This window comes from Rhinatrema bivittatum, chromosome 1, assembly GCF_901001135.1.
Source record: "Rhinatrema bivittatum chromosome 1, aRhiBiv1.1, whole genome shotgun sequence".
NCBI lineage: Eukaryota > Metazoa > Chordata > Amphibia > Gymnophiona > Rhinatrematidae > Rhinatrema > Rhinatrema bivittatum.
The window spans coordinates 507,680,672-507,694,154 of record NC_042615.1 but is presented as its reverse complement, the minus strand read 5'-3'; the positions used below and the strand labels follow the sequence as shown (position 1 = coordinate 507,694,154).

General features: G+C 45.2%; 1 protein-coding gene across 4 annotated transcripts in view; it reads right to left on the bottom strand.

Annotated features, from left to right (window-relative positions):
• LOC115096451 (catechol O-methyltransferase A-like) overlaps positions 1-13,483 on the bottom strand; it is a 71,668-nt gene that overhangs the window by 35,213 nt on the left and 22,972 nt on the right. The window contains exon 1 of one of the 4 annotated variants that reach the window (XM_029611087.1): positions 7,018-7,231. The exons of 2 other annotated variants lie outside the window; for them this stretch is intronic. The gene's annotated coding sequence lies outside the window, so the exon portion shown is untranslated. Of the gene's footprint in view, positions 1-7,017; positions 7,232-13,483 lie in introns of those variants that run through there. One more of the 4 variants, XM_029611069.1, reaches the window with a different exon arrangement.

Below are 13,483 nucleotides of genomic sequence, written 5' to 3'. Positions count from 1 at the left end.
CATCTCCCCAGTAGGCAAAACAATGGTTCAAGTTTAACATTCAAACCTAGAATTCAGTGCATCTCTAGCCCAATCTGCTTCCAAAACTCCTCCACACAAGGGCAAACCCACCACACATGCCTACTTGCCCACAACCTCTCCAACACAAACTTGAGGTGCTTATTGAAAAATGAGGGCCCGATTTTAAAAGGGTTATGCGCGTAACCCTCTTAAAAGGCCCCTGTGCGCGCCAAACCTATTTTGCATAGGCTCGGCGGCGCGCGCAAGCCCCGGGACGCGCATAAGTCCCGGGGCTTTGCAAAGGGGGCGTGTCGGGGGCGTGTATAGCATCTCCCAGGAACACTTGTCTTTGACTCTTCTTTAAAAAGCCAAATAAACTAAATTTTAAACCTCTTGCTGAGTCGAAGTGTTCTTGTTGCCCTGGCCCTGAGTACAGAAATTATGTACACGGGTGGGCGGCGCGAATTTCAGGGCGGGGCGGGAGGCGTGTCGGGGCGTGACGCCGGCCCAGGGGCGTGGTCGAGGCCTCCAGACCAGCCCCCGGGTTGAGTGATGGCGTGCCAGCAGTCCGCTGGTGTGCGCAGATTTACGCCTGCCTCTGGCAGGCGTAAATCTGCCGACAATTGTAGGGGGGGGTTTAGATAGGGCCGGGGGGGTGGGTTAGGTAGGGGAAGGGAGGGGAAGGTGAAGAGAGGGGGAAGGTGAAGAGAGGCGGAAGGAAAGTTCCCTCCGAGGCCGCTCCGATTTTGGAGCGGCCTCGGAGGGAACAGGCAGCGCGTGCCGGGCTTGTCGTGCGCAGGTTGCACAAATGCGCGCTAACTCCCGATAGTGCGCGCTAACTCCCGATAGTGCGCACTAACCCGAAAATCAGGGCCCCCGAAAAAAAAACCCCGAACCACAGGAAAAATGAAATTCCCACAGGGGGGCCCCGAAACAAAGCCCGACACAAAATGTTTACCTGAAGCACATCTCTAGTATTTAAATTAGTTCCGGCGCTAATAAGGAGGCTGTCAGTGGGGCTGACAACTGATGCTTAATTTTACCAGCATCGATTGTCGAACCTGCTGACAGCTAAAGGTTCGGAAAATGGACGCTGGCAAAATTGAGTGTCAGTTTTCCAACCCGCGGGCAGATTTGTTTTTTAAAAAGAAGATTTGGGGTTTTTTTATTTTTGGGGCCTCCAACGTAATATCGCTATGATATTAAGTCGGAGGTTGTACAGAAAAGCAGTTTTTTCTGCTTTTCTCTACACTTACCCGGTGCCGTCTGAAATTAACGCCTGCCTTTGGCCTTTCTGACAGCAAAATGTGCGTGAGGTGTTGGATGTCCGGAAACGAGGCACCATTTGGGAGTATCTCCTGGCTTGGGAGGGATTTGGCCCTGAGGAGAACTGGATAAATCGTTGCTCAAAGACTTTCATTCAAAACACCCTGGTAAACCCAAACCTTCTAGGGGGAGGCCTAAAGGAGGGGGTACTGTTAGCGGCGTCGGCCGCAGCAGACCCTTCTCTGGCTCGACCCCGGTACAGCTTTGGACTCTTCCTCGATTCCATCCTCAGACTGTCTCGACCTGCTGGAGGCGCCTGCATCCAGACATCTTAGAGTCTTCAGAGGAGTCGCCTAAGTCCCAGCGGCCGGACCCCTACGGGCTCCTCCTGGGGGGGTCGCGTGCTTCCAGGGTGAAGTCTTCTAGCAAGTCTCTACAGTCCAAGAGGCCTTGCCCTTCAACGGTAGCCAACTACCTCGACACAAGGGTCCACTTTCATAACAGATTATGGTTGTCAAAACTCCAAAGAATGTAGAGATTGCTGTACGATTTAAATTAAAGGGCTACCATACCTTTAGCAGTCCTCCATTTATAGAAAAATGGTGTTTTAGAAATGAGGACACCCTAGTATGCATGGATGGCTGTAGGATTTAAAAGGGCTACCACACATTCTAAAGCACTCCATAGGTAGAAAAGGTTGTTTTAGTTGTTAGCACACTATAGTATGCATGGATAGCTGCAGAATTTAAAGTAAAGGAGTACAACACATTCGGAAGTCCACCTTATGTACAAAAATGGTGTTTTTGTTGTTAGAATATCATAGTATGTATGGATGGCTGCTGGATTTAAAGTAAAGTGTTACTACAAATTATGAAGTACTCCATAAGTAGAAAAAGGGTGTTTTACTAGTTAGAACAGCATAGTATGCAGGGATGGCAGTAGGATTTAAAGTAAAGGGCTACCTCACATTCTGATGTCCTCCATATGTAGAAAAAGTGTGTTCTAGTTGTTAGAATACTATAGTAAGCAAGGACGGCTGTAAGATGTAATGTAAAGGGCTACCACGCATTTTGAAGTACTCCATTTGTTGAAAAAATGTTGTTTTAGTTCTTTGAACCCCACAGTATGCACGGGTGGCAGCAGGATTTAAAGTAAATGGCTACCACACTTTAACACTTTACTTTAAATCCTGGTCTAACAAAAACACCTTTTTTACACATAAGGTGGACTTCAGAATGTGTTGTACTCCTTTACTTTAAATTCCGCAGCCATCCGTGCACACAATAGTGTGCTGACAACTAAAACAACCTTTCCTACATGCACGCATATAAGTGCATGTTATAAAATCGGTGCATCCATGTGCACGAGCCAGCAAACGCGCACACATGTGCACCCGCGTATGGACTCTAAAATCTACCTTTTTGTTTAGTTCCTTTTGTTTAAAGTCTAAACTGAGATGTTATGCGCTTAAGTGTGATTTACACTTTGCTTCTCAAAATATGCTTAGTGTTTCCCATGTGTCTGTGATCCTATTGAGTGGTAAAAGGACTAAAGCATTTTCTGTTTTAACACCTGAGCTATGTGTTATGAATTTGTTACCAGACGTGGACCCTTGGCCCAAGGTGGTGTTGGTGCTACCTGTGGGGGAAGGCCCCCATAGGTCCCCACCGTCAGGAGGCGAGGCCGGACGGGAAGCAGGGACCAGCTGGAGCTTCGCAACTATCAGCCCACATTCCCCCCAGGTTGAGCCCTTGGGTACCGGGGCCAGCTGGTCTTAGGTGGGTCCCTGCGTGGATGATCCCAATGGTACGGCCGGGCGAGGTGGAGGATCATGAGGGCCTGAAGGATGAAGTAGACAGAAGGTGTGATCAGGCCTGGGCCGGGGTTCGGAGGCAGGCAGCAGAAGACGAGGAGAGGTCCGGTCCAGAGGTCAGAGGCAGGCGGCAGAAGACGAGGTCAAAAGACAAGCCAGGTCAAAAGCCAAGATCAGTCTGAGGGAAGAGGAATCCAGGAGAGGAGAAGGAGGGCAGGATCAGGAACGCTGGAGACAACAGCAAGGAGACCTATTGCCAAGCCACCTGCTGGGAACCCAATGCAGCCTTAAATAGGCTGGGGTCGATGGGGTTGATGATGTCATCTGAATGGGCCGGCAGCATTTTCCCGCCACCGGCCCTTTAAATCCCGACTGGGGCCACACGTGCACACGTAAGGGAGGCCCATGCTGAGGCGGCAGTCGGCGGCGTCCCGGCCGCCGACAGAGCAGGGGAGGCCCCAGCAGTGTGGGAGCGAGGCGGCCTGTTTCGGGAGAAGCTCCCCACAGCTGCCAGAGAGCCAGGGCCTGTTGTCGATGCTGGAGGGCATCGGGAGGTAGGTGGGCCTGGCTGCAGGGCTCTGCAGCCAGCAAACGTAACACTATGGAATTATATTCTTTGGGAAATTTGAAATATATCGGATTATTTAAAATTTAGAAAATTGTTGAAAACTGTTTTATTTTCAAAAGCTTTGTTAAGTACTTGTTCTGTTTTTATCTATGTTTTTTGTATTTGTAAATCTGTTTTATTACTATATATATATAAAACAAGAAAATGGAGGGGGTGGAGTAGCCGAAACTCTGTTTACAGAAGAGAATGTATGGGAAGAGCTAGGAAAACTGAAAGTGGGGCCTGATGAGGTTCATCCCAGGATACTGAGGGAGCTCAGAGATGTGCTAGCAGGTCCTCTGCATGTCCTGTTCAATAGATCCCTGGAAATGAGCGTAGTGCCGAGTGATTGGAGAAGAGCGGTGGTGGTCCCACTCCAAAAGAGTGGGAGCAGAGAGTAGGCAGGAAACTACAGGCCAGTTAGCCTCACCTCGGTGGTGGGAAAAGTAATGGAGATGCTACTGAAGTAAAGAATAGTGAACTATCTACAGTCAGAAGAATTGCCAGACCAGAGGCAGCATGGATTCACTAGAGGAAGGTCCTGTCAGACAACTGGGTGACTAAGGAATTGGATCGAAGAAGAGCGCTCTCGATGTCATCTACTTGGATTTCAGCAAAGCTTTTGATATGGTCCCGCACAGGAGGCTTGTGAATAAAATGAGAAGCTTGGGAGTGAGCGCCAAGGTGGTGGTCTGGATTACAAACTGGTTGACAGATAGAAAGCAGCATGTGATGGTAAATGGAACCTACTCTGAAGAGACAGCAGTGTTAACCAGAGTGCCACAAGGATTGGTGTTGGGCCGGATCTTGTTAAATATCTTTGTGAGCGACATTGCGGAAGGGATAGAAGGTAAAGTTTGTCTTTTTGCGGATGATACTAAGATCTGCAACAGGGTGGACATGCAGAAGGAGTAGAGAAAATGAGACATAATTTAAGGAAGCTTGAACAGTGGTCAAAGAACATGGCATCTGGGATTCAATGCCAAGAAGTGCAGCGTCATGCATCTGGGGTGTGATAATCCAAAAGAGCTGTATGTCTTGGAGGGCGAAAGGCTGTTGTGCACGGAGCAAGAGAGGGACCTTGGGGAGATAGTGTCTAGCGATCTGAAGATGGCGAAGCAATGTGATAAGGTGATAGCTAAAGCCAGAAGAATGCTGGGCTGCACAGAGATAGTCCCTTTGTACAGGCCCTTGGTGAGACCTCACTTAGAGTATTGTGTTCAGTTCTGAAAACCGTTATCTGAAAAGGGACAGAGACAGGATGGAGGCGGTCCAGAGAAAGGCGACAAAAATGGTGGGGGGGGGGGGGGGGTCTCCATCAAATGACTTGTGAGGAGAGGTTGAAGGACCTAAATATGTTTACCCTGGAGAAGAGGAGGTACAGGGGAGATATGATGCAGACCTTCAGATACCTGAAAGATGTTAATGATGCACAATTGACAAACCTTTTCCTTTGGAAAAAAAAATCAGTATAACTAGGGGTCACATAATGAAATTCCAGGGAGGACGACTCAGAACCAATGAAAAGAAATATTTCTTCATGGAGAGGGTGATGGATGCCTGGAATGTCCTACTGGAGGAGATGGTGAAGACAAAAACAGTGAAGGAATTCAAAGGGGCTTGGGATAAACACTGTGAATCCCTAAAGGCTAGAAAATGGAACTGAAGAAAATAGTGCATGGGGGTAACTTGCTGGTGTGGCAGTTACTACCCTTAACCAACATACCTGATGCTTTGGATGCAACTCCAACATTGCTCTCTGCTTCAACGGCAAGAGGTAATGGGGAATTTAACTCAGATGGCAACCAACAAGGGCCCTGACTTTGACGGTTTGGGAAACTAAGTAAGGGGCTGACTTGTATAGCGCAGCAGATGCTACCATAAGCTTGCTAGGCAGACTGGATGGACCGTTTAGTCCTTTTCTGCCATCATTTTCTATGTTTCTATGACTGTGATCTTCAATGATTTTGAAGGAATTGTGGAATATAAGAAGAATTAATAAATAACAATAAATTTCTGGCAATATATATATTTTTCATACATTGGTTTTTATACATAGGGATCAAAAAGGGTTTTCGATTGAAGTATTGATCATATAGTCCTTCTCTCCACTTTTATGAGGTATTCTCCAATGATTAAGTTTACTAAATTGTCATTACCTTTTTTGTATTTGTTTTATTCATTTGTATTTTTGTTATTAATTTCTAATTGTATAATGAATATACTTTTGTGAGTTTGTTATTAGTAAGTAGTTCTTATGGTTTTTATTGTGCTTATAGACACTGTTAAAATGATTTTTATTTATAGACATTAGAGAATTTATACCTGATTCAGGCAATGAACCAAAACATGATTATGTCAGGTCTATGAATATATTCATATGGTATTATCTGTTTTACTTTTGTACCATAGTATAATATTTTTAAAATAAAATGTATCTGCGAATTTTATAACATTTTCTTTTGTATCAATAAATATTAGTTTTCACCATTTATTATTATCTTTTATTCTCAGATTTATTTTAACTATTTTATTTTTTCTTTATATCCAATATGTAAGGTTTTATTTGTTTTTATTATCATTTTCATGCACACATCCCTCATCTTTTGGCTTTCCTTGTATTTGGCAGTGTAAGGCTTCTCTTCCCTTTCCTTTAATCAGCTAGAGAGACAAAAAAGGTATCACTGAATGTCACTAGGTTATCAGCATTGATAATGAAATTCTAAAGTATCTAAAGGTTTTGATGAGAAATATTAAGTTCAATAATTAATTCAATCAACTCTATTATTGTCGAATTAGTAAAAGGTGGGGGTGAGTGGGGATTTATAAACCAGAAGTTACATTAGATCAACTGTCGATTCTAATTGTAATGTAAGCATTTCAATCCCTGTTAGAGACCTACTTTCCAGTTTTTCAATTTAATTGCAAAAACCGTACTGCTAGTCCATACTTTTTTTTTATATGAATCTTTTATATGAAAAAAAAGAATAGCCAGAAGGTCAAGCCTGCATTAAACATAAACAGTCCCCTTCTTTAAACCAAGTTTCTGTAAGGAAAAGTATGTGAAGATTCAGGGAAAGAACAACAACTCCGATCATCACATATTTAGAAGACATAAACCTAACATTAAATAACCCGCATTTCAAGAAGGATAAAGCGAAATCTGTATTTTTAGGGTAATCAGGCAGTGGAACATTGCATAAAGTATGATAATTCGGCAATCTGCAAGAGAATAAGGCATTCCCTCAAAGCACCATAGCGACCGTGCCCCAGCTTAACTGGGATCCTCGCCCCACCCTCTCCGTTCCTGGAAACAAGAACCAGAACCTACCAAGCTTCCATGACAAGAGGGAAGAGAGCGGAGGCTCCGTGCGTGAGAAAGGCGGTCGAGCTAGCGCCGATGGCCTGGCCCCCAGCTGAAGGCGTCACGGCGATGTCAGAGACGATAGTAGTGTGCGTGAGGAGCAGCACCGGCGGGGGGAAATGCAGGCACCTCCCCTGCAGGCAGCGAGAGCCAGCGACAGAATTATAGGAGGCAGCCGGAGGAGAGGTCTTGCAAACCCTTCCCAAAGCAGCAGCAGGAGCCGTGGCAAGGAGGGCAACTTTCTGCCCCAACTTATATTATCTGTTGGGGGGGAGGGGAGCAGAGCTTACCAGAAGCCTCCGCAGGGAGGTCGAGGGCACCTGGCAGGAAGCAGCTAGAGGGCAGCTCTTTCAGTGCCCTTACCATACAGCAGGAGGAAAGGTGTAAAGCTGGCAAAAAGAGTTCAGGACACAATGAGGCCGATGCAATATTTGCGCGCAAAAAAAACGGGTGCTCGGTGTTGAGCGCCCGGCCACCTCTCCTGGGCGCGCAATGCAATATTTAAATTAGGGGTCGAGCAAAAAAAAGGAGGCGCTAGGGGAAATTTGTGCGTCCCTAGCGCCTCCTTGCCGTTGGGCGCACAGGAGAGGTGGCTGTCAGTGCGGGTTGGGAAAACCGACGCTCCATTTACGAGCCTCGGTTTTCTCCCGCTACCAAAGGCTTGGACCGTGTATCTTGTGTGTGCCTATTGGGCATCCAGAATTTTTATTTTTCAAAAACTTTTTTTTTTTTTTAACTAAATCTGCTTTATTTGGTTCCTCCTACTTAGTATCGCTACTACTATTAGGAGGAAGCACAGAAAGCAGGATTTTACTTTTTTTTTTCAATGCGCCCTTGAGCGTGGCATACCTTTACACCAGCTCCGGGCTGGCATAAAATTTGCCACATTGCAATGGGCGCATTGTCCGTGCGGGAACTTTTTTTGCATCCCAGGGATTAGCTAATAGCCTCATCTACATGGAATTTACATGTGATGAGCACTATTAGCTACACAGTGATTTCAACGCACATTTTGGACGCGCCGATCCCCGTATTGCAGCGGGGGTTATGGATGCACGTGTCCAGTCGCGTGCTAAGCCGTGCGCTAGACTCTGTGCACGGTATTTCATCAGACCCAATAAGATGAGGCAGCGCGAGATAAGAGAAGCAGCCTGGCGATTCAAGTTATCGGTCATCAAAAAGTGCGCAATGTGGAGTGGAGCCCAGCAAAAAGGAGAAAGCAGAAGGCAAAGAGAGAAGACCTTTGGAAACCCCAAAAGGGCCAGCTTAGTTTCCGACCCCAGTGAAACATGCTGTAGGCAGAACAGAGGCAGCCAAAATGAAGAAGGGGGGAAAAGAGGCAAAGGATCACACAAAGCAGCAGGCGCCCTGCCACTGGCATTGATTCAGACAATTTAAAGCAGCAGCAGTTACCAAAATCAGCATAGCCAAAAGTCATTGTTAATGGGAGAAGCTTGGGTGGAGGCTGGAGATGCTCACCTGCAGAACACAGCACAATTATAGTACAACTTTTATACCTGGAGACTCTCTCTGGATTTGGTCTGAGGACGCCAGAATTCTGAAGGAATTGCTGGATCTCTGATCCAACCCCACAAAACTTCAGATGTGGCAAAGAAGTACCTGTGTGGGCCTCGGAAAAAGGAAATCGTCTGGACCCTTGCAGGCAAGAAAGCAGGATAGTTGTTCATGCAGGAAAAAGAGTGCCATCTGCCCGCTCAGCCAGAAGAAAGTGAAGAAGCAACGTCAACTATGTGACTGAAGAAGGAGAAATCCTATCTGTAGTGCAGGCTGAAGGAGAAAACTGCTGCAGCTGGTGGGTTCATTGCAGGAGAGAGAGAATGAGTGGGGGATCCGTGTGTGTGTGTGTGGGCAAGAGAGTGGGCATGTGTTTGTGTGAAAAAGAGTGAGTGGGCATGTGTGTGAGGGAGTATGGGAGAAGAGAATGTGTGAGGGAGCATGTTTGTGTGTGTGTGTGTGTGTGTGTGGGCATGTACGTGTGTGGCTGTGTATAAGAGTGATCATGTGAGTGTGTCAGAGTATGTATGTATGAAAGAGGAGAAAGTTTGTGCACATATTGCCCAGACCTGACCCCTCACCCCGTCTATAATCAATGGCATTTTCCACCATTTTTACCATTCATTCTATGAGCCAGTGTGGCCAGATAAGAGGATGTTTATGCTTCCCCTGAAGAAGGCATGGCAGTGCCGAAAAATTGTCAATTTTGGGCGCGTTCTCAGGACTGATAGTAAGAACATAAGAACATGCCATACTGGGTCAGACCAAGGGTCCATCAAGCCCAGCATCCTGTTTCCAACAGTGGCCAATCCAGGCCACAAGAACCTGGGAAGTACCCAAAAACTAAGTCTATTCCATGTTACCATTGCTAATGGCAGTGGCTATTCTCTAAGTGAACTTAATAGCAGGTAATGGACTTCTCCTCCAAGAACTTATCCAATCCTTTTTTAAAAACAGCTACACTAACTGCACTAACCACATCCTCTGGCAACAAATTCCAGAGTTTAATTGTGCGCTGAGTAAAAAAGAACTTTCTCCGATTAGTTTTAAATGTGCCACATGCTAACTTCATGGAGTGCCCCCTAATCTTTCTACTATCCAAAAGAGTAAATAACCGTTTCACATCTACCCATTCTAGACCTCTCATGATTTTAAACATCTCTATCATATCCCCCCTCAGCCGTCTCTTCTCCAAGCTGAAAAGTCCTAGTTAAGCACTGTAGTCATGAAGTTTAAAACTAGAAACATTTTTCAACGGAAGATAAGTCATTTAACTTTTTTTGATATGGAATTTTAAAAGATTATTAAATTAATAAAGAGTGGCTATTTAGAAAAAAAAATTAAAAAGTTATCACAATAGTTATTAGGACATGGGAAACAGTATGTGAAGTTAACTAGGTGCTCTTCTATATGATACTGGTTGTAGTCCATTGTGGGCAAGAGCCTGAGGAATATTTGGTATAGAGCACATCAATTATTTATTTATTTATTTATACCAACATTCATTTGCATATCACATTGGTTTACAATTAATGGGGATATTAAACAAGGATTAGAAAAGGAAAATAATCTGATACTAATTCCCATTTTTAATATTAAATATGTTTCCTCGTTGGTGGTTTAATTTTTGATTCTGTACACCAGGTTTTTTTTTTTGCTGATTAAGTTTAATGATAATCAGTGAAAATCTCAGGATAATTAAAAAAATCAAGAAGTACCCAAGTATGCCCAATAAGGATCAGAAACACTGAGAGAGAGAATGCAAAAAGCAATCGGTGGTGTCAAATCATACAATTTAAAGCACCAGCAGCTACTGAAGTCAGCCCAGCCAGAGTCTCCTCTTTCCCATCCCTCTAGGCACACATGCTCTCTTTTGCCCCTCCCTAACACACCAGCTCCAGCAATGTAGTCTCCTTCAGTCTGCACGGTCGTCGACGGGACTCCTCTTTTTTTTCTTCGGCTGCACAGGCCAATGCTGCTCCCCTTCCTTTCTCCAGCCGCCCCAACCGATGCTGCTCCGCCTCCTGCTTCTGGCCGCACAGGTTGACGTTGCAGTCTGCTTTTGCCCCTTTCCATCTGCAGCCACTGCCCGCCCTTCTTCCCACCCGCCTGGGCCCATGCACGCAGGAAGGAGGAGATGCATTCGCCACGCTGCCTCCAGGTCTGTGGTACTCCAGCCCGGCTGCCTAGCCTGCGTGGGGTTTCCACTGGCCCTGAATAGCGCCTTACACAGACCTCGGGATCAGAGGGATCCCTGTGCCCGACCAACGCTCTACAGCCTACAATTGAAAGCGACATGGGTAAAGAAGGAGTTAGTGCTGCTGCCGCTCTTGGCTCTGCGGCCCTGGCATGGTTCCTGCGTTGGCGGTGGCCTCGATGGAAGGAGGAGTTAACTGCCGACGTTTGGGCTGTGCCTGAGAACATTACTTTGTTAACACTCTGGAAAGCAATTCTGATCTAAGGAGATTTACTTCCCGACGCACAAAATGTTTCAAGTAAGCTCAGAGGATTGGAGAGAAAAGGTGGATGTGCAGCAGTTAGGAGACTTGAGACTTTGGCTCTGTGGGTGTGTTGTAGCTAACTAAGGACAATATGATTACTACCAGGAGAATTAAGACTTTATTTATTTATTTATTTAGAGAATTTTATATACCGACAGCCGTTTGCACATCGTATCGGTTTACATATAACTTATAACTATTTGGCAATGCCTTTACATAGAACAGGAACAAAGTGTACAAAAACTAACAATAACAAGATAACCTGGATAATGAGAAACTATTTACAGGATTCAATGGTCAAATTTTAAACACCAGGGGAATCCCCTTGCTATTAAGATTTCCTGGGACTCTAATATCTCTGGAATACTTGGTTGAGTGCAGTTTACTAAAGACATGTTGCCACCTAAGCCAAAGGTTATTTATATCTCCACAAAATGTTTAACCTCTCACACAGGAAGGCAAGATATGGCCCTGGCCCAGGCACAAGGAAATACTTGGAAGTTGACAAAATATGGCCATGTGCCTTTTCTTCCGAAATATTGCTCAATCTCTTTTGGGTTTATGCTTGAGATGCCAAATGTATCTCATGTGACAGAGGCTAAAGGGAAGAATGGTTTGGGGTTTTTTCTCCCAGCAGTTGCCTCCTATTCCTTTGTATTTCCAACTCAACTGGAACCAAGGCAGGAATCCTGACACCATGTGCCTTCATTTGCAGCTGCCCATGGGTTTTACCCCTATTATTAATCTTCACTCCATTCCCTCTTCCCCTGCAACTGTTTCTAGTCATTGCAATGATGGGCCTAGGCTGGGGGGGGCATGCACCAGGGATCTTTCTGAAATGCTGCAATCCTGGGCCCTGAATCTGGCTGGTAAGGGTCACCCTGAAGCAATGACCATAACTCCCTCCTCCCTCTCCCTACCTTGGAAGGCTGTAAAGCCTGCCTCTGTGGCATCCCCAGCCCAAACCAACCAGGTGGTGCAACCAGCCCAGTCTGGGAGTCCAAACCAGGGACCTGCTGCATGGACGTGTGCAGCAATTCTGCTGAGCCACTGGGCCGGGCAGGGAAGAATTTTATAGCCTTGTGGCCTAAAGTTGCTAGGTCAGGGGCTACCTGTTCTTTGAGATAACATTTTTATATACAAAAGAAAACATTTTTCAGGTTAATTATATAATTTTGGGGAACCTTCTCAACTTTCTGTGTTTATTGTCAAATTTTCAGTATCATCACTTGAAGCTCACTCCAAGTGAAATAATTAGCTGCATCTCATTCCTTCTCATCGTAAGGCGATAGATTAGGTCACTGTTGCCAACAGCTTGTAACTCCTTGCAGCAGATCTGCCTCTGTTTTCTTTAATAATATTTTTTTCTTTTTGTATTATCTGCTCATTCTCCCCTCCCCTCATTTCCTTTCTAGAACTAAGAGTATTTTATTTCATCTCTCATTTGATTATTGCATTTTTGTTCTTATGGTCCTTGTAACATTACATATGTGAACATATAACAAAGTAAAAAGTTTTAAAACTAAATTTTCTGAAAGTGCATGTGGTCATATCTTTATCTTATTCAGAAACTGTTTAAAGATTGCACAGTTTTTGTACAATAATGGATTGGCGACCCAAGAGGGATTTTGTTCTCTACAAGCTGTGATCAGTGATTAAGAAGCTATAATCATAAGCGTATACTCTGCAGCAATATGTTTGCTCGTGTAAATTTTGCTGCAATTACATGGCACACTTTGCATATATTTCCATATTAAATGTAAATTTGCATTTGACTTTATTTTTATAAAGTTGTTTTCTGACATTTGTGTGCCCAGATAATTTACTTTGTTCTTTTTCAGAGGAAAGGGATCTATTACAGCACAAAGCTTTGGCCAGCCTCAGATATGCAGATTACCTGGGCAAGAGGCTAGAGCTCAAGCCACAAACCAAATGTACAGCTCTGAGCAACTGGAGCTGAGTATGCCCTAAGGCTTTCCAAAGACCTGCAACCCTACCTCTGAGGAGCAAACTGGTCCTTAAGACTTCTGAAGGGAGGTGCTGGGGTTCCAGGAAAGCTTTCGGCAATTTAAGAGCTGCAGGGTCAAGTTGTGAACATCAAGGGGAGCCCTGTAAAATCTGTAAGCATATTTGTGTCTGTAAAAGCTAAATGTTGAAGTACTAGGGCTGGTTTTAGTGTCAGCGAATCCCTGTACCAGCACTGAAAATCACACCCTTTATAGCTATGCAAGGCGGTGGGAAAGAATCCCCCCCTGGGATGCTTTGGCTAACAATGCCCCCTTGAAGGCTGGCAGAGGAAGGGGGCTCCCTCGCTTCCAGACGCAGTGCAGTCAAAGCTGCCACCGTGCCCCTGAAGTGACAGCACTCTGTGTTACCACACAGGCTGCACACCCCTAAAGCCAGCCCTGCAAAGTATT